Here is a 26,771-nt window from a genome sequence, read left to right on the forward strand (position 1 = left end):
TTACCGGTCTATAATTCCCAGGTTTTTCTTTGCAGCCGTTCTTAAATGAGGGCACAATATTTGCAAACCCTCCAGTCCTCTGATACCTCACCCGTGGCTAATAATGACGCAAATATCTGTGATATTTGTGAGACTTCTTACTGTTGTGAGACTTCTTACTGTGCAAATATCTCAGCCAGGGCTCCCGCAATTTTTTCTCTAGCCTCATGCAGTGTTCTTGGATATACCTGGTCAGGGCCAGGAGATTTATCAACTTCATATATTTAAATACATCCATCTCCTCCTCTACTGTAATGCAAACTGTCCCCAATATACCACCACTAACTTTCCCAGGATCCCAAGTCTTCATGTCTTTCTCCACAGCAAACACAGAGGAGAAATATTCATTGAGAACCTTGACCAACCCCTGTTATCAAAGTTACCAAGACATTTGGTTTCGGAAAAGGTTCGGCACAACATCGTGGGCCGAAGGGCCTGTACTGTGCTGTACTGTTCTATGTTCTAAGACATGAGGGTATAAGACATGGGCGGCACGGTAGCACAGTGGTTAGCACTGCTGCTTCACAGCTCCAGGAACCTGGGTTCGATTCCCGGCTTAGGTCACTGTCTGTGTGGAGTTTGCACATTCTCCTCGTGTCTGCGTGGGTTTCCCCCGGGTGCTCCGGTTTCCTCCCACAGTCCAAAGATGTGCAGGTTAGGTTGATTGACCATGCTAAAATTGCCCCTTAGTGTCCTGAGATGCGTAGGTTAGAGGGACTAGCGGGTAAAATATGTAGGGATGTAGGGGTATGGGGGTAGGGCCTGGGTGGTGTTGTGGTCGGTGCAGACTCAATGGGCCAAATGGCCTCTTTCTGCACTGTAGGGTTTCTATGATTTCTATGATGATAAATAAACTGTAAACCAAAAGTAAAGCACTGCAGATGCTAGGAATCTGAAACAAAAACAGAGAAAACACTGGAAATACTCGGCAGGTCAGGCAGCTCCGGAAGAGAAACAATTGAGTTTCCACAGCCCCCTGGGGTCTGGTAATGTCAAATATTCGCCACCCTCAGTGTGAAGACTCCTTATCACAGTCTTGAATGGCCCACTCCTTATTCTGAGATGATATCTCTTGGTTCTAGACTCACCTGCCAGGACAAACATCTCATCGACACCTATCCTGTCACACCCTGTAAGAGCTTGTAAGAACAATTTGTTGATGTAATAGAGATCTAATCTCCCCAGGAACAAGTTCCTGAGGAACTTGAGAATGCAGTTTTCGGTCATAAAATATTGTGAATATGTATCGGGGAATGATGTCAGAGCTGCTTCCGAACATTTAGCAACGAAAATGTGGCATCCAACACTTCCATGATGGGTATGCATGACGCAGATGCACAGAAATGATATTATTACAATATCTCAACAATGTGCTTTATCCTGACCCTCTGTCGCAACAGTCCAGAATTCTCTGCACCATAGAATCAATCATGGAATGGTTACAGCAGAGAAGGCAGCTGCTAATTAGCCCATCAAGCCCTTGCCAGCTCATCAGGCGCTTATTCTATTCCCTTGTAAATGTCACAATTGAATTTGTCTCTACAACCCTGCAGACCTTGCATTCCAGATCTTAATCACCTACCACATAAAGAAGCCCTTCTTCATAAAGGGGAAATACCATAGATGCTGGAATCTGAAACAAAAACAGAAAATGCTGGAGAAGCTCAGCAGGCCTGACTGCATCTGTGGAGGGAGAATAGAGCCAATGTCTCAACTCGAAACATTAGCTCTATTCTTTCTCCACAGATGCTGTTGGACTTTATTGAATCATAGAATCATACAGTGCAGAAGAGGCCCTTCAGCCCATCGAGTCTGCACCCATACATTAGAAACACCTGAACTTCCACCTAATCCCATCCACCAGCACTTGGCCTGTTGCCTTGAATGTTATGGTGTGCCAACTGCTCATGCAGGTATTTTTTAAAGGATGTGTGGCAACCCGCCTCTACCACCCTCCCAGGCAGCGCATTCCAGACCGTCACCGCCCTCTGGGTAAAAATGTCTTTTTTTTCATCCCCCTGAAACCCCCTGCCCCTCATCTTGAACCTTTGTCCCCTTGTGACTGACCCTTCAACTAAAGGGAATAGTTGCTCCTTATTCACTCTGTTCATATCCATCATAATCTTGTACACCTCGATCAGGTCACCCAGTCTTCTCTGCTCCAATGAAAACAAACCAAGCCGAGGCAACCTCTCTTCATAACTTAAAGGTTCCATCCCAGCCAGCACCTTGGTAAATCTCCTCTGACCCTCCAGTGCCATCATATCTTTCCTCTAATGTGGCGAACAGAATTGCGCACAGTACTCTCGCTGTGGCCTCACCAGAGTTCTGCTGAGACCTGCTGGGTTTCTCCGGCATTTTCTGTTTTTTGTTTCAAGTCCCTTCTTCATGTTGCCATGGACCCTTTTACTTCACTTCAAATCCGTATCCTTTGGATCTCGGCCTTACTGCCGATGGAAAGTTTCTCTGTGGAGAGTGTCTCTCTCTCTCTTCCCCTCTTGGAGTCCCTCCTGATTTTGAACACCTTTACCAACCTTCCTCTCAGTCAGCCTTCTCCTCTCTAAAGGCGAATACTCCATCTCCACTCTATCTAACTGGTTAAACTCTCAGTCAAGTTAATGGCAACCACTGGTACAACCACACTAGTTTGTTGTGATAGAAACAATCAACACCCTGTCCTGGTCCCCCCATGCCCACACTACAGTTAAGAAAGCCCACCAACGCCTCTACTTTCTCAGAAGACTAAGGACATTTGGCATGTCCACTACGACTCTCACCAACTTTTACAGATGCACCATAGAAAGCATTCTTTCTGGCTGTATCACAGCTTGGTATGGCTCCTGCTCTGCCCAAGACCGCAAGGAACTACAAAAGGTCGTGAATGTAGCCCAATCCATCACGCAAACCAGCCTTCCATCCACTGACTCTGTCTACACTTCCCGCTGCCTCGGCAAAGCAGCCGGCATAATTAAGGACCCCATGCACCCTGGAAATTCTCTCTTCCACCTTTTTCCGTTGGGAAAAAGATACAAAAGTCTGAGGTCACGTACCAACCGACTGAAGAACAGCTTCTTCCCTGCTGCTGTCAGACTTTTGAATGGACTTACCTTGCATTAAGTTGATCTTTCTCTACACCCTAGCTATGACTGTAACATTACATTCTGCATTCTCTTGTTTCCTTCTCTATGAATGGTATGCTTTGTCTGCATAGCACGCAAGAAACAATATTTTTCACTGTATACTAATACATGTGACAATAATAAATCAAATCAAATCAAAGCAAAGATTCATGCTCATTGGACCGAAACACATTTCACTCCTGATTGCTACAACTGGCAGAGTGAAGAAACAACCGCAGCAATAATTTGAACAGAGTTCAACAAAGGTGCCATCTAATAGCCTTTCATTCACAGTTAACTTTAAAGAAAGATTCTTCGATGTTGAGGAGTATAGTCCAATATCACTGTTGAGCTTGTCTGGCTCAGTTGATAATATTCTTTCGGAGGAATGTGATTGAAAAGTGTACTCATGTTTTTGGCTTGTGATTGATGCTTTGGTGTGGCACTGAGGCGTACTGCATTATCAGCGATGGGCCGGAATTCTTCGGCCGTTCACGCCGACGGGATTCTCCGGTCCCGCCAGCAGCGCACCCCGGCCCACGGGGTTTCGCTGGCGTGGGGTGACATCAATGGGAAATCCCATTGACAACGCCGGGACCAGAGAATCCCGCCGCTAGCAAATAACATGCCACCTCCCGCCAGCAGGAAACACGGGGCTGGGAGGCCAGAGAATCTCACCCCTGCTGGTTTTCAGGTTAAAATTGAGAGTTTTTCTATTTGTTGGGTTTCAGGTGGGCGTTAGAGAAACCATTGCTTGATGAAGACTAAATGTTTGAGCTTTTGGCCAACCTTCTATCTCACCCACTGCCAAGCAAGAAACAGAACTAATAATTTATCCCTTTTTTTTGAGTGGATCTTGTGTGTAAAATGGCTGCTGAAATAACTCCACTGAGGCCAGTGTCTGTTCACCAAACTGAGATTGATTTACAATATTTAGTAATACTCAGATGGGTACTTCCCTGGACCAAGAATACATCCTGAGTGCCGGTAACCTGGACACTCCACATTGAACACCACTGCAGGGTTCTTGGATTGGACAACATTAACCGCCTCAATCAGGGAGCTCATATTCTAACAGGCCCACCGTATTAAACTCAGTACAGCCCCCACATGTCGTTATGGGCGAAGCATTTTGAGGCTATCATAAAGTGAGATGTAATTAATATGCTGATGTGCTCGGTTGGGCGGTACGGTGGCACGGTGGTTAACATTGCTTTCTCACAGCGCCAGAGACCTGGGTTCAATTCCCGGCCTTGAGTTTTTGTCTATGTGGTGTTTCCCTGTGTCTGCATGGCTTTCCTCTGAGTGCTCCGGTTTCTTCCCACAGTCCAAAGGTATGCGGGTTAGGTGGATTGGCCATACTAAATTGCCCCGTAGTGTCAGGGGGGCTAGCTAGGGTAAATGCATGGGTTATGGGGATAGGGCCTGGGTGGGATTGTGGTCAGTGCAGACTCGATGGGCCAAATGGCCTCCTTCTGCACTGTAGGATTCTATGAGGAAATGTTCAGTTGTTTGTTATAGTAACAGCACTTGCTCCTGAATACACTGAGCTCATTGTATACAACCAAATGGTTGTCTTTGTCATTGGAAGATATTCGGATACAGAAGCCTTCATGTTTGCAATAGAGACTTCATTTTACCAGATAAAGAATGTTATATTCCTTGGCTTCTTCCTCAGATTGGTCACAAAAGGTTATGAGCCTGAAACAAAAAGACTCAAGAGTCAAGGTGCGGCACAGTGGCACAGTGGGTAGCACTGCTACCTCACAGCATCAAGGACCTGGGTTCAATTCCGGCCTCGGGCTACTGTCTGTGTGGAGTTTTTACATTCTCCCCGTGTCTGCATGGGTTTCCTCCGGGTGCTCCGGTTTCCTCGCACAGTCCAAGGATGTGCAGGTTAGGCCTTGCCCATGCTAAATTTCCCCGTAGTGTCAGGGGGATTAGCAGGGTAAATATGAGGGGTTACGGGAATAGGGCCTGGGTGGAATTGTGGTTGGTGCAGACTTGATGGGCTGAATGGCCTCCTTCTGAACTGTAGTGATTCTATGTTTCTAGTTCCTTGATGGCTTAGTGAATGATAGAATCCCATAGAATCCCTTCACTGCAGAAGGAGGCCATTCAGCCCATCGAGTCGGTACCGACCATAGTCCCACCCAGGCCCTATTCCCATAACCCCACATATTTACCCTGCTAATCCCCTGACACTAAGGGTCAATTTAGCATGGCCAATCCATCTAACCCGCAAACCTTTGGAGTGTGGGAGGAAACTGGAGCACCCAGAGGGATCCCACGCAGAAACAGGGAGAATATGCAGACTCCACACAGACAGTAACCCGAGGCTGGAATTGAACCCAGGTCAATGATTACATTATCTGCTGGCTTTCGTTGACCAGGATGCCTCTACTCCTGTGTAGTGCTGATCTCAAAAATAACAGTGGGAGTACTCAGGTTAGTGATGGGGCAGTTAGCAATCTCGCTGCCAATCAATCACCAGTGATTCCACCTTCCGCTGTGTGCTTTTGTGTGGGAATTAATTTGTTTACTATACTCTGAGTTCTATTTTTAACAGATGAACTTTGAATACTTTATCTTGATGTTTATCTTCTTTCACAACCCTGTATTGTCCGCTTGCAAAACCAATTTTATGACACTATTCCAACCGTCACCTGATCATATTTAATGAATCAGGTGTATAGCTCCAAAACTGAAGTTTTGAAAGTATTTATACATCATGTTTTTAATGTACACTTTTAATACCCAATTCACTTGTCAACTTCCAGTGACTAAAGGTATTTTCAACCCCTTCAATAGTGTTTTTTGTTAAAATGAGCATTGTTCATTGCATCAGGATGGTGATGATGTAATGGTGTTGTCACTGGGCTAGTAACCCAGAGACTCCACATAATGTTCTGGAGGCCAGGGTTCGAATCCCACCAAAGCCAATGCTGAAATTTGAATTTAACAAAATTCTAGAATTGACAGTTTAATAATAGAATTCCTACAGTGCAGAAGGAGGCCATTCAGCCCATCGAGTCTGTACTGACCCACAATCCCACCCAGGCCCTATTCCCGTAACCCCACACATTTACCTTGCTAATCCCCCTGACACTGGGGCGAATTGAATTCTTGAGTCGGTTGGTACGTGACCTCAGACTATTGTATCTTTTTCCCAAAGGAAGAAGGTGCAAGAGGGAATGTCCGGGGTGCGTGGGGTCCTTAATTATGCTGGCTGCTTTGCCGAGGCAGCAGGAAGTGTAGACAGAGTCAATGGATGGGAAGCTGGTTTGCGTAATGGATTGGGCTACATTTGCAACCTTTTGTAGTCCCTTGCTGTCTTGGGCAGTGCAGGAGCCATACCAAGCTGTGATACAACCAGAAAGAATGCTTTCTATGGTGCATCTGTAAAAGTTGGCTCTTAAACTTCCCTCTACTTTAAGTGCTCAGCAGGCTGAACTAGCAGCTGGAATGTATGTGGTTACTCACCCCGGGATTTTTCCCACCCCATATACAATTTGCTCGGAGAGTATGTTTACCTGTAATTCGTGTAACGAGTACCTAGCCACCTGGTCCTGCCGAGGGTACATTTCCTTGGATGGGAAGCCTTTAGTAACCAAACCCCTGCGAGAGAGAATTGCAGTAGCGGTAGGGGAGGGAGGAGACAGGTACATTCACAAGGTCAAAGCACACTCTAAAACTGAGCACAGGGCTGAGGGGAATCAGCGGGCAGACCACTTGGCAAAAGAGGGAGCAAGGACCGATATGGCCTGGACCATTACAAGGAGGGTCAAGCAAAGGCCATCAGGGAACAGCCTAGGGAAAAAGGGAGCTTAGGGGTGGCTTTGGCCCCAGAACCTGGCACGGTCCAGGTGCAGGTTCCCATCCTGAAGGCTACCTTGGCTGCTATTTGTAAACAGGAGGAAGTCGAGGATCCGTATGGAGCTACAGTCAAATGTGAGGGCATGCTATTTAATGGGGATAAGTGGATAGTGCCATCCCTGTACCATAAAGAATTCCTGCAACTAGCCCATGAGGGTCCAGGGGCTGGACATCCCGGGCCAGAAACCACCTGGCAACGGGTGGAGAGGGTAGGATGGTGGCCAGGCCTCAGAGAAGACGTCTGCCACTTCTGTGCGGGTTGTCCGGTTTGTGCAGCTAACAACCCGGAGCCACAGAAAAGGAAGGTGTCCATGGGTCATATCAGAAGGGTGGAGGGACCATGGCAGTTGATCCAGATCAGCTACATCAAAGAACAAAGAACAAAGAAAATTACAGCACAGGAACAGGCCCTTCGGCCCTACAAGCCTGCACCGACCATGCTGCCTGACTTAACTAAAACCCCCTACCCTTCCGGGGACCATATCCCTCTTTTCCCATCCTATTCATGTACTTGTCGAGATGCCCCTTAAAAGTCACTACCGTATCCGCTTCCACTACCTCCCCCGGCAACGGGTTCCAGGCACCCACTACTCCCTGTGTAAAAAATCTGCCTCGTACATCTCCTTTAAACCTTGCCCCTCGCACCTTAAACCTATGCCCCCTAGTAATTGACTCTTCCACTCTGGGAAAAAGCTTTTGACTATCCACTCTGTCCATGTCTCTCATAATCTTGTAGACTTCTATCAGGTTTCCCCTCAATAGATATCTCTCATAATCTTGTAGACTTCTATCAGGTTTCCCCTTATAGATGGCAGAGGGAAGTTATGTGTGGAACCGGAGGAGATTGGTGAAGCATTGAACCAATATTTCTCTTCGGTGTTCACGCAAGGGGACATGAATATAGCTGAGGAGGACACTGGGTTGCAAGGGAGTAGAATAGACAGTATTACAGTTGATAAGGAGGATGTGCAGGATATTCTGGAGGGTCTGAAAATAGATAAATCCCCTGGTCCGGATGGGATTTATCCAAGGATTCTCTGGGAGGCAAGAGAAGTGATTGCAGAGCCTCTGGCTCTGATCTTCAGGTCGTCGTTGGCCTCTGGTATAGTACCAGAAGATTGGAGGTTAGCGAATGTTGTCCCATTGTTTAAGAAGGGGAACAGAGACTTCCCCGGGAATTATAGACCGGTGAGTCTCACTTCTGTTGTCGGCAAGATGTTGGAAAAAATTATAAGGGATAGGATTTATAGTTATTTGGAGAGTAATGAATTGATAGGTGATAGTCAGCATGGTTTTGTGGCAGGTAGGTCGTGCCTTACTAACCTTATTGAGTTTTTTGAGAAAGTGACCAAGGAGGTGGATGGGGGCAAGGCAGTGGACGTGGTATATATGGATTTTAGTAAGGCGTTTGATAAGGTTCACCATGGTAGGCTTCTGCAGAAAATGCAGATGTATGGGATTGGGGGTGATCTAGGAAATTGGATCAGGAATTGGCTAGCGGATAGGAAACAGAGGGTGGTGGTTGATAGTAAATATTCATCATGGAGTGCGGTTACAAGTGGTGTACCTCAGGGATCTGTTTTGGGGCCACTGCTGTTTGTAATATTTATTAATGATCTGGATGAGGGTATAGTTGGGTGGATTAGCAAATTTGCTGATGACACCAAAGTCGGTGGTGTGGTAGACAGTGAGGAAGGGTGTCGTAGTTTGCAGGAAGACTTAGACAGGTTGCAAAGTTGGGCCGAGAGGTGGCGGATGGAGTTTAATGCGGAGAAGTGTGAGGTAATTCACTTTGGTAGGAATAACAGATGTGTTGAGTATAGGGCTAACGGGAGGACTTTGAATAGTGTGGAGGAGCAGAGGGATCTAGGTGTATGTGTGCATAGATCCCTGAAAGTTGGGAATCAAGTAGATAAGGTTGTTAAGAAGGCATATGGTGTCTTGGCGTTTATTGGTAGGGGGATTGAATTTAGGAGTCGTAGCGTTATGTTGCAACTGTACACAACTCTGGTGCGGCCGCACTTGGAGTACTGTGTGCAGTTCTGGTCCCCACATTACAGGAAGGATGTGGAGGCTTTGGAGAGGGTGCAGAGGAGGTTTACCAGGATGTTGCCTGGTATGGAGGGGAGATCCTATGAGGAGAGGCTGAGGGATTTGGGATTGTTTTCGCTGGAAAGGCGGCGGCTAAGAGGGGATCTTATTGAAACATATAAGATGATTAGAGGTTTAGAGAGGGTGGATAGTGATAGCCTTTTTCCTCTGATGGAGAAATCCAGCACGAGGGGGCATGGCTTTAAATTGAGGGGGGGTAGTTATAGAACCGATGTCAGGGGTAGGTTCTTTACCCAGAGGGTGGTGAGGGATTGGAATGCCCTGCCAGCATCAGTAGTAAATGCGCCTAGTTTGGGGGCGTTTAAGAGATCCGTAGATAGGTTCATGGACGAAAAGAAATTGGTTTAGGTTGGAGGGTCACAGTTTTTTTTTTTAACTGGTCGGTGCAACATCGTGGGCCGAAGGGCCTGTTCTGCGCTGTAATGTTCTATGTTCTATGTTCTATGTTCAACATCCATCGCTCCAGTGAGAACAAACCAAGTTTCTCCATAGCTAATGCCCTCCATACCAGGCAACATCCTGGTAAACTTTTTCTGTACCCTCTCCAAAGCCTCCACATCCTTCTGGTAGTGTGGCGACCAGAATTGAACACTATATTCCAAATGCGGCCTAACTAAGGTTCTATAAAGCTGCAACATGATTTGCCAATTTTTAAACTCAATGCCCCGGCCAATGAAGGCAAGCATGCCGTATGCCTTCTTGACTATCTTCTCCACCTGCGTTGCCACTTTCAGTAACCTGTGTACCTGTACACCCAGATCCCCTTGCCTATCAATACTCTTAAGGGTTCTGCCATTTACTGTATATTTCCTATCTGTATTAGACCTTCCAAAATGCATTACCTCACTTTTGTCCGGATTAAACTCCATCTGCCATCTTTCTGCCCAAGCCGCCAACTGATCTATATCCTGCTGTATCCTCTGATGGTCCTCATCGCTATCCGCAAATCCACCAACCTTTGTGTCGTCTGCAAACTTACTAACCAATCCAGTTACATTTTCCTCCAAATCATTTATATATATTACAAACAGCAAAAGTCCCAGCACTAATCCCTGAGGAACACCACTTGTCACAGCCCTCCATTCAGGAATGCACCCTTCCACTGCTACCCTCTGTCTTCTTTGACCGAGCCAGTTTTGTATCCACCTTGCCAGCTCACCTCTGATCCCATGCGACTTCACCTTCTGCACCAGTCTGCCATGAGGGACCTTGCCAAAGGTCTTACTGAAGTCCATGTCGACAACATCCACTGCCCCACCCTCATCAATCATCTTCGTCACTTCCTCGAAAAACTCGATCAAGTTCGTGAGACACGACCTCCCCTTCACAAAACCATGTGCCTCTCACTAATACGTCCACTTATTTCCAAGTGGGAATAAATCCTGCCTCGAAGAATCCTCTCCAATAATTTCCCTACCACTGGTGTAAGGCTCACCGGCCTGTAATTACCTGGATTATTCTTGCTAAGGAACAACATTGACTATTCTTAAACAAAGGAACAACATTGACGATTCTCCAATCCTCTGGGACCTCCCCTGTAGCCAGTGAGGATACAAAGATTTCTCTCAAGGCCCCAGCAATTTCCTCCCTGGCCTCTCTCAGTATTCTGTGGTATATCCCATCAGGCCCTGGGGACTTGTCTACTTTAAAGTTTCTCAAGAACCCCAATACCTCCTCCTTTTTGATCTCAACATGACTCAAACTATCTACACATCCTTTCCCAGACTCATCATCCACCAAGTCCTTCTCTTTGGTGAATACTGACGCAAAGTGCTCATTTAATACCTCGCCCATTTCCTCTGGCTCCACGCATAGATTCCCTCCCTTGTCCTTGAGTGGGCCAACCCTCTCCCTGGCTACCCTCTTGCTCTTTATATATGTATAAAAAGCCTCGGACCTCTACCAAACGCCCAAGGGGTTTATAAGTACTGTTTAGTACTAGTCGATGTATTTTCCAAATGGGTGGAAACCTTCCTCTGCCAAACAGCCAACGCAGTGGGCACGGCAAAAATCCTGACGTGGGAAGTATTCTCCAGATGGGGGCTCCTACAGGTTTGTAGAATCTGACCAGGGGAGCCATTTCACAGGACAAGTAATGCAGCCTACCCTTAAGGTGCTGGGCATAAAAGCCAAATGGCATGTGGCATTTAATCCCCAATCATCAGGTCCTGTAGAATGTTTAAACCGCACAATTAAAGAACGATTGGGAAAAGAGACAGGTGATTCAGCCACATGTTGGGTGGAGGTTTTACCTTTGGTACTAATGGGGATTGGAGCCAGTCAGCCCAGAAGCACAGGGTATCCTCCCCACCAACATCTGACTGGTCGAGCCATGAGAACTCCTGTGCATGTAATGATCCCAACCCTGACAGGCCGGATCAGAGAAGTACATCGGGACCGGTTTGCTAAAAGACTGTTTGAGTAGCTCAGTCAAATCCACTGGCAGGCTGCCAGGAATATGGGGGTCCAACACCGCAGAAATAAACTGTTACTGGAGCCCCGCACCCATCACGAGTGGGCAGTGGGTGATCAGGTCATGGTTCGGAGTTATGCCCGAGTAGAACCTTTTGAACCTTTGTATGCCGGTCCGTCCAGCATAATGGGCAAAGCCAGTCCAATGGTCTATGTGATACAGCTTTGCCGCAGGGTAAAGTGGTTCCGCATCAACCAGTGTAAATTGTTTGACCCAAAAAGTAAACGAGAGGTACGGACACGGGAACAGGGCAGTGAGGAGGCTCCTATGGATGTGGAAACCATAGATGAGGCAGCCAGCCCTGCCGTCCTACAGCCCAAGATGGCTTGTTGCCACTGCCAGACAGTCCGAGGGTTAGATGGAGAATTTAAAGAGTTTTAGTACCGGCTGCAAGCCCTTGCAATAAGACTGACCCCAGCCTCCCACAAGCAGGCAGGGTAAACTGCCATAGGGAGACAGGTACAACATACATTGAGGAATTAGGGGAACCAGAAGTGTCACCCCTGGTGTGGGAACCCCCAGCTAGAAGAAGGAGCAGTAGGGTAATAAAGCCTAAAGTAAGTGTGGTCCCCAGTGTATCTGACATCTGGAGCTGGGACCAGATCAACGGATGACAGGGGTGACACAGGAAAAGAAACAGTCAAGGTACTGTATGGTGCTGAAGGGGGGGCTCCAGCCTAAATGTGGGGCACATGGGGATCCCAAGAGTTAATAATGGAAGAAGGGGAAAGGGGCAAACAGACCTCACAGAAAGGAGAATCCAGGCCAGCAGGGCACGGCAAGCCAGACGACTGGCCGCGCCTGAGTGAAAACAGGATTGAAACTGGCCACCTGGAGACAGGTGGCATTGTATATAGTATTCCCTGGAGAGAATGATTTCAGTATATTCTTTAAATAAGGTGTGGGTGCGTTTTGGGATAGGGGGTAGGTAGAATTTGGAAGGCGAGGTTTTTTTAGATCTGTTTTGCAGGATGGAGCTGAGAAACCCGACAATGTAGGTGATACTGGCGGTCTGTCTGGAAATCTGCACCGGACGCCACGGGGACGCTGAGGAGTCCCTGTCTACGGGTGCTCCGGGGGGGGGCAGGCCACCCCTTGTGACCACCGGGCAGGGGAACCCAATCACGGACGGCCTGGCCAGTTACGTCCATGAGGGGAGATGGCATGGATAGCTGGGATCGAACTCCACCAGATTCTCCAGCCATGAGAGCTTCACTAATGGAGAAGCATCGGTTCCCTGTTCCGAAATCAAAGTAGTGACTGCCAGGGTTAGGGTGCCTGAGGGCAGGAGGGTGTGTTTAACTTGTAATGGGGACGTACCCTTTGGGAGATGGTGGTGGCTCAGGAAGCTGAGCCTGGACATGAGGGACCGGTCCTCGGACTGGGTACGATTAGACAATGACCCTTACCGGACCATCACGGGGTCACCAGGAGGAGTCACGGTATGTTGGGAGAAATGGTGGGCATATGACCAGGGGCTGTATTTGTGGGGGTCTGTCAAGGTGTGTCCCGAAGGGGCATCGATTGCACTCGTAAGGTGGTGGCTGGACGCCGGGGACGGTATAGTTTGGGATCGTAGCGGGGAAGCATGTGTAGCCCCCCATTCAGGGATGTCAGTAAAAGCCACCAAACTGCTGGTTCAGGTGAAGAAGCCCCTACCCACAGCCCAACCGATCAACCTTCACAACTGTCTGACCACCACTCGGGGATCCAGGAATGGGTTGATATTAGTCCCGACTAAGAAGCTATTGTGCCAGGGGGTGCATTACACGGTGGCATCAGTAGTTTTAAATTTAACGGAGGTACGGTTACCTGCATGGTGTCCTCAAAAAACAGAATTGTTGTATCAAGCCTTATTGAGAGAAATGTGCCGCAAATGCGACAATTTAGATTTTGGTGATATTAATGTTCGTGATTCGTATAAATTTAAGTATGATTTTGCTGAGGGACCAGGGAAGCAGTGGCGAGGGGTTGTTAACGACGGGTTCATGGCTTTTAACACTGGCATATCTATGATAAACAGCATGGATGATGTTGAACTGGCTCTACAGATTGACAGATTAAAAAGTCAGCTCAGAAAAGTGTTGGGGGATGAAAACATTGTGGTGGGCTCGGGGTTACATGAAGAGGTAGTGATGACTCTACATCTAAAACAAATCATAACACAATTGGAGACCCATGCTAAAACGATGAATGAACTGATTAGAGAGGATCGGAATGCATCCGATCAAACTGCCCAGAATGAGGTGTGTGGGCTATATGGGGCTTGGTTGCTGGGAGAGGGACGAAACAATCTGGAAGATTTGAGACAGGGGCAGGTCCCCTCATGGATCAGTGACCAGCACCTAGCGGCATTACACCCTTACAACAGCACATTGAGTCCCTGCCAGCTTTGTGTGGCCTCAGAGGCGTACCCAATGCCAGTTGATTGTGGGAAGACCAACCACACAATTATGGGGGTGCTTGTAAGAATGCCGGTGATGGGAACATCCACACAGCCAGCACCTCTGTACCGCGTTGAGAATGTGAGAGTCATTTGTGGGGGCGTACATGCTTGTTACAGAAAGGTCCCGCCATATGCCATAGTGTGGGAGCACACGGTGACAGGCACCGACCTCTCCGGTTGTCAGAGCAGGGGAGCACAAGTGATGCTGTGTCCCCAGCAGATGAATGCCTATGCAAGACCTCAGTGTGGGTTCAGGACTGCTGGGGCAGAGCCTATAAATTGAACAATGGAAGCTCTGGCCACCAGCCATGTCCCCCCACAGGTTGCATATATAGGGAGTGGGACCTACTGTGTCACCACCAGTGCCTGGCGGTATCAGCAAGGACTACAGCAGTGGTGCCCAATACCGCACAGCAGTTTCTGTTTGAAACCCAGAGTGGAAGTTCATGTGACACACCAACAAATAGTAACCATCCCAGAACCTTCTTCAATTCACATCACGGTACGTGAAAATTTCACCAATTTACAAGAATACGTTGCTCACTTTGGGTATGACATTCCCCCCTTAAAGGAAAAGCTCACAGAACTGTTGGCTGCAGTCGAGCTGTCACAGAAACATTCCTACACACTGGGACAGAAGGATATAGACATAGCAAAGTATTTAGAAAATATTAAGACACGAGACTAGTGGGACTTGGAGGCGTGGTTGGTAATCCCAGCCTGGATTCAAATCACTGATGCGCTATCAATAAGGCGAAAGACTACCGATATGCCAATATAAGTGTAGGCTTTTATTCACAACAGAATCAGGAGCAGATCCCAACAATTAACCGACCTGGACTGAACAAGGCGGAGGAGACAGCCACCTTTATACTAGGTGCTGAGGGGAGGAACCAAACTGGAAGGGGATGTGTCCAGGTATGACAAACACACACAACGGTGGTCCATATAGGACAAAGGCACAACTGAGGTCCACCACAATCACCTCCCATTTATTAGTTGCCTTCCAATTGTATTCTCAGCCCCCTACTATACTCCTTATTCACCAATAACTGTGTGGCCTAATTCCTCTCCAACTCGATTTTCAGGTTTGCTGACGACACCACTGTCGTGGGTCGGATCTCAAACAATGACGAGACAGAGAACAGGAATGAGATCAAGAATCTGGTGAACTGGTGCGGCAACAATAACCTCTCCCTCAATGTCAACAAAACGAAGGAGATTGTCATCAACTTCAGGAAGCGTAAAGGAGAACATGCCCCTGTCTACATCAATAGGGACGAAGTAGAAAGGGTAGAGAGCTTCATGTTTTTAGGTGTCCAGATCACCAACAACCTGTCCTGGTCCCCCCATGCCGACACTTTAGTTAAGAAAGCCCACCAATGCCTCTACTTTCTCAGAAGACTAAGGAAAGTTGGCATGTCAGCTACGACTCTCACCAACTTTTACAGATGCACCATAGAAAGCATTCTTCCTGGTTGTATCACAGTTTGGTATGGCTCCTGCTCTGCCCAAGACCGTGAATGTAGCCCAATCCATCACGCAAACCAGCCTCCCATCCATTGACTCTGTCTACACTTCCCGCTGCCTCGGCAAAGCAGCCAGAATAATTAAGGACCCCACGCACCCCGGACATCCTCTCTTCCACCTTCTTCTGTCGGGAAAAAGATACAAAAGTCTGAGGTCACGTACCAACCGACTCAAGAACAGCTTCTTCCCTGCTGCTGTCAGACTTTTGAATGGACCTATCTCGCATTAAGTTGATCTTTCTCGACACCCTAGCTATGACTGTAACACTACATTCTGCACTCTCTCGTTTCCTTCTCTATGAACGGTATGTTTTGTCTGTATAGCGCGCAAGAAACAATACTTTTCACTGTATGTTAATACACGTGACAATAATAAATCAAATCAAATCAAATTGTTAATTGTAATATATTTGTTAAAAGCAAATTGCAGATTCCAATGGCTGAGGAAGGCAGCGAAACTTCAGAAAACCTTTAACTGAGCCACACAGAGAGCTCAGCCTATATGATTAAAACCATTATAAATAAACTTTGTCAATTTCTCTTATGCGGACTATGCCAGTCTAAAGCATCCATTTACCAATGTAACTCGTGGGCTTTACCCTATAATGAAACCTGCCCTACCTGTATGTATTTACTGTGTAAATAAGGAACTATTATTCTATTTGATTATCATTTTAGATTCGAAGTAAGGGGTCATTGGGACTACGGTTTCTGAGGCTGATAGAGTAGCTCATCATTTTTCATGATACAGTCTGACTGGGATCTGATCGTATCAAAGGGAGCATCTGTAAGATGCAGCAAATCCAGCATTTGGGTGAACTCCATAGGATACACGGACATTATGTTAAACCTGACACAGCATGGCCAATTTCAAGTGGAACAATGGACATTTTAAAGACTGTATTATTTTAAAAGGTTACATTCAAGCAAAATGGCTGCAAACCAGACATCGGAATATATACCTGATGCGCGATATAACACACGAGAGGCTGGATGTACTCGGGAAATAAAGGCTTTTATTGCCAACAATAACAGAGCTACCATATACAGTATACGATCCCAGACTAAAGGGTCACCAGGCAGAGCAGTGACCTTTATACCTCTCCCAGGAGGCAGAGCCGACTGGGGTGTACCATAAGGGCTATATTAACAGGTAGAACAGCCCAACCCTAACCCCAACAGTAACATATCTACAGACTCATAGTACTGGCCAGACCATGGCTCAGCACTACCTGGTGGGAACCAACAACGGTTCACCACAATACCAGCAGACCATTCAAGGAGTGAACAATGAGTCATGGCGAAACTATCTGACAAGATTATGCAGAGGGGTGTCGATAGCCCCGACCAACTACAAGAGAGACAATGGAAATGGTGACGGGTTTTACCCCAGCTATATAGAATAATGCCTCCACTGATGGGAAAACATTTAGCAGATCCAGGAAACCACCTTGGGACACTTAGCAGCCCATCAGATACCTCCTAAAACAGTTTGGGTTCTTTGTCATTGAAACTCCCATAAACACTTTGCACCCCATTGTTCTGAAACTGACCGATGGGAGGAGTCAGCCAATTTAATTAAGGAACTGTCTTTTAAAATAATATCAAACTCTGGCCAAGGAGGACACACAAGGAGGAGAGGTGGTTGACCTTTCAGCAGTTTACTCGGAAAGAAGTTCTGTGAAGTTCGGGGCAAGAGGGCTGTGAAGTCAGGAAGCAGTCAATTCAGGTGTCCAGCCAAACAACTACTTCATGGCAGAGGAAAGAACAAGGAAGATCCAGCAGTAAGGCAAGACATCAAATATTTTCTCAGCAGCAACAAGGACTTCTGCTTTTAAAACGATCCGAGGAGCGGTGAGTATATTGTCTGAGCCTTCAGAAATTCCCCAATTATGTAAAGGTTGAAGAGGGATCTAGGATTATTCTTGTTTTTGTGTAAATTGTGTAAATCACGTAATGCTAAGAATTTACATTGTGCCATTAGAGTTTTCTTTCCATAGCATAGTATTGTAGTGTCTGTGTTTTACTGACTGAGTTTGGCTGGGGTTATTCTTGAATAAATTATTTTTAAATTAACTTTCTCTAGTCTCTCTCTCTCTCTCATCGTCCATCTTGGTGAGTCACTAAAAAGCCAGAACATAAATCCAGTGTACAGAACCGTAAAGGAGCCAAGCACTTCAAAACTGCTCACTCAAGGGGGTCTACTAGTCAGGAATAAACAATGGCCCCTCTCTGTCTCTCTCTCTCTTGTGAAGCTGTCCCAGTGGCACTTCTGGGTTGTATTTTACTACCTGCAAGATAGAGAGACACAGAGTCGTAGGTGGCAGCCAGGGTAACTCGTGTGGCATAAGGGTGAGCTCACTGGCCAGGGATAAACAGTGAGTCTTTCTCCCTCTCTTTTGCGAAGCTGTCCCAGTGTGACACTTCCGGGTTGTGAGTTGAACACAGGCAGGAGAGAGACACCCACAGTTATCAGTGGCATCCGAGACCAGTCTTTGTGTGGAGTGGAAGGACCTTTACACAATGCAGGATCATGTGATGATGTGGTTAGTGTGAGGAGCTAGGTCTGTAACAGAGAAATAGTTTTTGTCAGTTCTGGCTGGGAATTGTTTGGAGACAGAGGCTGTCTGCAAGCTGCTTGATGCGCTACTCAAACACGAGGCTTGATGCTCGGTAAATGAAAGGCTTTTATTTACTGTAATGAAGCAGCCAGTACTTATATACACGATCCCAGACTGAAGGGGTCCCGGCCAGAGCAGGGACTCTTATACCTCTCCCAGGAGGCGGAGCCCGACTGGGATGCGCCACAACACTACAGTACAAAGGTGTAACAACCCCACCCTAACCCCAACAGCAACAATAGCACAACCCAACAGTAACATATGTACATCCTTGTAGTACTGGCCAGCCCCTGGCTCAGTACTATCCAGTGGGAACCAACGATGGTTCACCACACTGCTGAAACTAATTTTCTCTCTCGGAAAGCCTCAAAATGTCTATGCTCAGTGTAGCAAGTATATTTATTGGAGCTAACTGTATTTAAAATGATATTGTAAGTCTGTAAGATAAATTATGCTTACTTGGAACTGAAATAGTGATAAATTAAAAATTAAAATTGTTTCTTTTCATGTTTAAATATTGTTCAACAGTCAATAATAACTTTGTGTATTAGAGTTATATTTAAACTCTGTCATTAAATAAAGTTTGTTTTACGATAAAATATCCCTAATTTGTCAGTGGAATCATTCCTCGAGTGAAGCATTTTATCCTCACATTTATGCCAAAATAGAAAAGTTGTTGGGGTCTGATGCGCGATTAAATCACTCGGGAGGCTAGATTGTACCCAGGAAATAAAGGCTTTTATTACTAACAAGAATGGAGCACGCTATATACAATACAATCCCAGACTAAAGGGTCACCAGGCAGTGCAGTGACCTTTATACTTCTCCAGGTAGGCAGAGCCAACTGGAGTGTACCACAGAACAATACCAACAGGTAGAACAGCCCAACCCTAACCCCAACAGTGACAACAGTAACATATCTACAAATACCCATAGTGCTGACCATCTATGGTTCAGTACTCATAGTGGTGACCATCTATGGTTCACCACATTCACCCCTCCTTTAAAACAAAGGTCGGCGGGGCAAAAAAAAACAGAACAACTGTTCATATATTCACAAGTTCAGTCTTATTGGAGGACCGCACCGTCTCTGCGACCTCCTCAACACTGGCGGTAACGCCGGTTCTGGTGACCGTGGTGACCTTCTCTCCAAGACGGTGTCCAGTGACTCCTCCAGTTCCTCGTGGACAGGTGGACTACGAGGTGGCGACAATCTACTGGAATCGAGCACGCCTCGAGGTGGCAACAATCTCCTGGACTCAGGCAAGCTGTACACGGGAGTAAGAGGACTAAGTGGTGGTCCCGATACTGCCCGCGCCGTGTCAGGAGGGGAGATAAAGGTCAAGGGGTCCCTAACTAGGGGTGTGGGAGCGACTGGGGTTTCCAAGTCCCCTGCAGGCGCCAGATCTCTAATAGAGACCGTGTCCTCTCGCCCGTCAGGATATGCCACATAGGCATACTGAGGGTTGGCGTGGAGGAGATGGACCTGTTCAACCAAAGGGTCGGACTTGCGGGTCCTAACATGCCGCCGCAGGAGGACAGGTCCTGAGTGTGTCAACCAAGACGGTAATGAGGTCCCAGAGGAAGACTTCCTAGGGAAGGAAAACATCCTCTCATGTGGAGTAGCGTTGGTTGCTGTACACAGGAGTGAGAGCAGGTATTGCCTGAAGTCGTCACTCATGAATGACGAGCCCCTATCACTGTGGATATAGCTGGGGTAACCGAACAGGGTGAAAAGATCCCGTAATGCTTTAATGACCATGGCAGTGGTCGTATCAGAACAGGGAATGACAAAAGGGAATCGTGAGTACTCGTCAATCACATTGAGGAAGTACACGTTCCGATCTGTCGAAGGAAGGGGGCCCTTAAAGTCCACACTCAGTCTTTCAAAAGGGCGAGTGGCTTTAATGAGGTGTGCCCTGTCAGGTCGGTAGAAGTGCGGTTTGCATTCAGCACATACCTGGCAGCTTCGGGTTATGGACCTGACATCCTCCACTGAGTAGGGTAGATTCCGGGCCATTACGAAATGGAAGAGCCGAGTGACCCTCGGATGGCAGAGATCATTGTGGAGGGCCTGTAATCGATTCTCCTGCACACTTGCACATGTTCCATGCGACAGGGCGTCTGAGGGCTCATTGAGCTTCCCCGGACGGTACATGATATCATAATTATAGGTGGAGAGTTCGATTCTCCACCTCAAGATTTTATCATTTTTGATCTTACCCCGTAACGTGTTGTTGAACATGAACGCCATGGATCGCACGTGGTCGGTGGCGCTAAAAGTGGCGGCCCCTGCAGGTCGCACGTGTCTTGCGTCTTCGTCGTCAGGAATGGCGGCGCTCTGGAATCGCACGTGGTGGAAGACCTCGAAGAAGCTGGAGACAAGGAGACAGGCTCTGGAGAATCACATGCCACGCTGCAATGCTTGGATGGTGGTTTGGTCCTGCAGACTTTGGCATAATGCCCTTTCTTTCCACACGCGGAGCAAAATACCGTTCTAGCTGGACATCGCTGCCGAGGGTGTTTCGCCAATCCACAGAAGTAACACCGCGGGCCTCCTGGAGCTGCCGCCGTCATCAGGTCCGAGGTTGAAAGCACAATCGCGCAGTTTTTCAGAGCCGCTGGGTAAAGTTGAGTCAGTGGCTGTACTTGCCACGATGTTCCCACGTGGTCAGTGGGGTACGTTTCTAGACTTCTGGAGGCCATTTCCATTGTGTCAGCCAATTCTACCGTCTTAGCGAGGTCTAGGTTACCTTGCTCTAGCAGCCGAAGGCGAATATACGATGAGCCGATTCCCGCCACGAACGCATCTTGGATCAAGTCATTCGTATACTGGGCCGCCGACACTGGCTTGCAGTTGCAGGCTCTGGCTAGCTGCTGAAGTTCGCGCAGGTACTGTCCTGTCGTTTCGCCGGGCTGCCGCCGTCGAGTGGCTAGAAGGTGTCGAGCATGAATCTCGTTTGGCGGTTTGTTGTACAGTTTCTTAAGTAGTTCGATGGCCCCTTTGTAGTCTTGGGCATCGCGGATTGATGAGTATACGGTGTCGCTTACCCTCGTGTGGAGGACCCGCAGTCTATCGGCGTTGTTTTGAATGGCTGTTGAGGCATTGATGTAGTCTTGAAAACACTTTAACCACTGGTCGAAAGTGTTCGACGCTCCTGCCGCACGTGGATCTAAAGTAAGCCGATCGGGTTTCAACATTTGCTCCATGGTTTTTTTTAACCAAAATTTTGTTAGTAATAAAATTGATGCGCGATTAAATCACTCGGGAGGCTAGATTGTACCCAGGAAATAAAGGCTTTTATTACTAACAAGAATGGAGCACACTATATACAATACAATCCCAGACGAAAGGGTCACCAGGCAGTGCAGTGACCTTTATACTTCCCCTGGTAGGCGGTGCCAACTGGAGTGTACCACAGAACAATATCAACATGTAGAACAGCCCAACCCTAACCCCAACAGTGACAACAGTAACATATCTACAAACCCCCATAGTGATGACCATCCATGGCTCAGCACTCATAGTGGTAACCAACTATGGTTCACCACAGGGTCCAGTCTGGTGTCCTCATGTAATCCGAGGTTCTGGTCCAGCACCCTAACCCAACCAACTCAAAAATAACTTACTTGCTCATTCTTCATAGGCCTTGTCAAGTCCAAAATGGCTGCTGCATTTATGTGGTTGCAGTAATGCCTTAGTAGGTGAACTTTATTGTAACACAACAAGAATTCACCCTGATGCTGAAAAGTTCATTTTACTTGTGGTTCAAGTCAAGATTTACCACTTATTAGTTGATGCATCTTATTACTAACTCTGTGGAAATTAGACAAATACATTTGCTGCCTTTCTTAATCTCTGAATTGCTGCTGTGTTTGCCAGGAGGCTTCTGGTGATAGGACTCCAAAAATAATTCAGCTCGCCTCTTCCAATGCCCTCCCAAGCAGTCCAGAAGTCATAGCTTTCAGCAACTTTCTCCCAAATGGCAATATCTGCCATCTTTACATCTCGCGTGAAGGAGTCTTTGTGACGATGTTATGGATGACCAGGAGGTCTGAGCTCATGGCCAGTTCATTGTGCCGATGGTGATGGTCTTTGCGTATATGGCTGTCGTGCATCTGATGAATGTGGCAGAGCCCCGGAGCAGACAGCATTAGCATAGCAATGAGCATGTGCAGATGGAATTAGCATACTCCAGGTCCTCTGAGTTGGTTACCTTGCTCTGCTGAGAGATGCTGAATATCTGCCTGAGACAGCAAAGATGGAAATTGTTCAGTCGTTTTTGCACTGCATGGCAAAAGTTGTTCAGGCCTCACATTTGTAGGGCAGTGTGCTGAGGGTGTAGGCTTGGTGTTCTCTGTCAGCTTGCTGTCGTTCCATGCTCTCTTACTCATCTAGAACATAACAGCTGCAGCTTTTGTGATGTGTGCACTGATTTCAGCATCAATTGACAGATTGCTGGTGGTTATGGAGACGAGGTATGCGATGCTGTCAACAACTTCCATCGCATTGTCAATGCTGATAGATATCGGTATGGCAGCATCCTGGACCATGAGATCTGACTTCCTGATGCCAATGACCAGATCAAACTCTTTACAGGAGTGATAGACTGTTGAATGTGTTCCTCCACATGCAATGTGTATATAGCAACATTGTCAATGTGGAGCAATTCTTTGATGAGGACTTGATGGACCTTTGTCTTGGAGCTCAGATGATCAAGGCTCAACAGCTTTCTGTCTATTGTCTAAATTACACCCACTGTCAATGACCCAAAGGCACTTGACAACCAGAAAGAGAAGACAATGCCAAAGAGCATCAGTGCCAGAACACAGTTCCCATTGCGGACCTTAAAGGTTCTGGTGTTGCTCTGTCATGGCTGACTTTACCCATCATGTTGTTACAGTGAGGAGATCACGTTGACCAGCTTCAGTAGGCAGCCAATTGTCTCCCGCAGTCTGAATAAACTGTCTCTGCTCGCATGGTGAACTTTCCTGCTGAAATCAATGAACACAACGGGTGGGATTCTCCCAAAAAGATTCTAAGTGTTGAATTTCCTTCAATTCAAAACTGGAGTAAATCCCGCTGGTTTTTTCAGCGGGATTTTCAAAATGAATCTCCCACACTCTGTGCACTGCACTAGCGTGAGTCACGTGAAAAACCAGGGGGCGGGGCCTATTCCCGCTGGAGGGGCCGGCAGCATAGTGCTGAGTGGGCCACTGCGCATGCGCCAATCTGTCAGTGCCGAGATTGACACATGCGCAGTGGCCCCGCACTGCCGGCCTCCCGATCGCTGGCCAGCTCGATTGTTGGCCAGCCCAGTGACCCCACATTGCTGGCCGTGCAAACCCCCAATGCCCCGATCACTGGCCTCAACCCCCCACACCCCCCCGCCACCGCCACCCCCACCGGCAGTGCCGATCTCACCCCACCCCCTCTTCTGCAGTCCTGACCTCCTGCTCAGATTTTAAAAAAAGGTTGCCTTCTCTATAACAGCTAGCGAGAATGTTACCAGTTGCAGACTTTCAGACTAGTCTTTTTTTGCATAGGGCTCATAACATTCTGCTTTTTGACGTTCACCAGAGGGTGAATGAGACCAGATTTTTTCCCATAACAAATACCAAAGGCGAGATATGGGGATATGCTATGGAAGTGAAGGATTAACAGAAGTCAATTTTTCATCAAATGAGAAAGGGCGAAAAGCCAGGATTTAATTGGCAAACATGTATGTCAAGGAAGGATGTGAACAAATGTTCCCGATTTGCTGTAATTGACTATAACTTTTTCTCTGTAACGTCAGAACTACTCTCGCCATTTTGATGGAGGGGGCAGGAATTCTCCTTGTGCACAAGTAATTAAAGAGCTTTCATTGGATGCATGGTGTCTAGTGCTGTTTGTATTAAGAGTTGACTAAGTGTGCCCAAGGTTGCTGGTACCCAAGGATATCTGACACAGGTGGGGAGACTCTGGCAGGTGAGATTTCAGTCCTGGGCCCACTAATGATATTAAAATCCTCATTAGTATAAAAATTTATTCAGCTTCATGCCGATATCTGGCACTGAGTTGACGGCGCTGGAAATCCAGCAGCCGGAGACTCATGGAGACCATGGCACCCAGCGGGGAACCCCCTAAATAGCATCCGCTTGTTTTTCCTGGCCTACTGCGCTGCTGGGAGTATTGCCCCCAACATACAATGGTCACCCTTGTTCATTCCATTTCTCTTGCAGCTGCTAGTCTGGGAATCCACACTGAAATTGGGGATAGATGTGTTCAGCCAAGACTTGCAGTCTGATTAGGGCAACAAGAGAAAATTCCTTTGCCATGATGCTCAAAGAGGCAATGATAATTTTTGTGATCGCTGCGTTTGCCCTTGATCTTGTACAGGTCACAATTTTTGAGGCGCTACCCCTCCCTCCAGCATCCACAGAGATGTTTATGCAGATATTGCATGAGTCCTGGTTTCCCAATCTTGATGAGTTCAGGCAGTACAGCATCGACTTCAGGAAGTGTAGTGGAGAACATGCTCCTGTCTACATCAATGGGGAAGAAGTAGAAATGGTCGAAGGCTTCAAGTTTTGAGGTGTCCAGATCTCCAACAACCTGTCCTGGTCCCTCCACACCAATGCTATATTTAAGAAAGCCCACCAACGCCTCTACTTTCTCAGAAGACTAAGGAAATTTGGCATGTCAGCTACAACTCTCACCAACCTTTACAGATACACCATAGAAAGCATTCTTTCTGGTTGTATCACAGCTTGGTATGGCTCCTGCTCTGTCCAAGACTGCAAAAAACTACAAAAGGGCGTGAATGAAGCCCAATCCATCACTGAAACCAGCCTCCCATCCATTGACTCTGTCTACATCTCCTGGTGCCTCAGAAAAGCAGCCAGCATAATCAAAGACCCCACGCACCCCGGACATTCTCTCTTCCACCTTCTTCCACCTGGAAAAAGATACAAAAGTCTGAGGACACGTACCAACTGATTCAAGAATAGCTTCTTCCCTACTGCCATCAGACTTCTGAATTAAGTTGATCTTTCTCTACACCTTAGCTATGACTGTAACACTACATTCTGCGCCCTCATCTTTCCTTCTCTACGTACTGTATGCCTTGTCTGTAGAGCATGCAAGAAACAATACTTTGCACTGTGTGCCAATACATGTGACAATAAGAAAGCAAATCAAATAAAGAATAACTTTTTCTGCACGTATTGCTACGTCACTGAGTTGCCAGTTCAAAAGGAAGAGTTATAAATTGATTAGTGTTTATGATAGCAGTATGATACATACGTACACACTGAAGGCACTTGACATACACTCAACCAACCATAAACAATGGTGCATTGTGTTTGACTGAGGGAAAGGCATGTTCCTCATTCAATGTTAAAAGTGTCCTGAAATGTGATCTGACAGATCTGATACCAGCACAGGAGCTATCAACAGTATCAGGAGAAAGTCTGTCTCCCTGCCAACTCTTTAATAAACATTTAATAAACATTCACACACTGCAATGTTGAAACAAACTCTAACAAAATTCACCAGCTTCATCCCTCTATTTTGATGCTATGCTCCTAAAAGATAGACCATGTAACAATTTTGTTCACTTATTTTTCATTTCCCATTTTGTTTCTCCAGCTTTTTAAGCTTTATTTTTTATCCATATTTTAACATCTCTCTTTCAGACGCTTATCCGACTCATGGCTCTCTCCTCTCGGGCCTGCTTCCCACACTGACCCGCAGACATCAACTGATCTGCACAGCCAATGATTGAGGGGCACAGATCAGTTAGATAGTCAATATCTTTTCCCAAAGGTAGGGGGAGTGTAAAACTGGAGGGCATAGGTTTAAGGTGAGAGGGGAGAGATACAAAAGGGTCCAGAGGGGCAATTCTTTCACACAGAGGGTGGTGAGTGTCTGGAACAAGCTGCCAGAGGTAGTAGTCGAGGTGGGTACAATTTTGTCTTTTAAAAAGCGTTTAGACAGTTACATGGGTACGATGGGTATAGAGGGCTATGGGCCAAATGCGGGCAATTGGGATTAGCTTAGGGGTTTAAAAAAAAAGGGCGGCATGGACAAGTTGGGCCAAAAGGCCTGTTTCCATGCTGTCAACCTCTATGACTCTATGACTCTACCTGGACACTCTGTTCTAAGAGGCAGTCACGCCCTTTAGGTTGGGCAGAATGTTAGAGTTAGTTCACTGTCAGGAGCAGCCAGACAAGTTTGGGTTCCAGTGTTGGGTGCTGGAGGAACCCGCATCCTTGGCTTTGATTTTGAGTATGTGGTACTTACTCCCTGTGTGGATGAGAACCAAACTGCAGGGTGGATAAACAAATGGACCGTAGCACCATGGTCAAGGTCGCCAGGCAAATGGGAGAAGCAAAGGTGAGTGTGTTAGTGCAGAGAGATTGTCTAATTGGGGAATCGATAGTGTTACCTGAAGCCACAATGGGGAACCCGAGAGGTTGTATCACCTGCTCGGTGCCAGGGTTAGGGACATCGACACAAAGATGGAGAAACCTTGGAGTGGGAGGCTGTAGTGATTGCCCCTTTAAGGGAAA

Source organism: Mustelus asterias, chromosome 17, assembly GCF_964213995.1.
Source record: "Mustelus asterias chromosome 17, sMusAst1.hap1.1, whole genome shotgun sequence".
Taxonomy (NCBI): domain Eukaryota; kingdom Metazoa; phylum Chordata; class Chondrichthyes; order Carcharhiniformes; family Triakidae; genus Mustelus; species Mustelus asterias.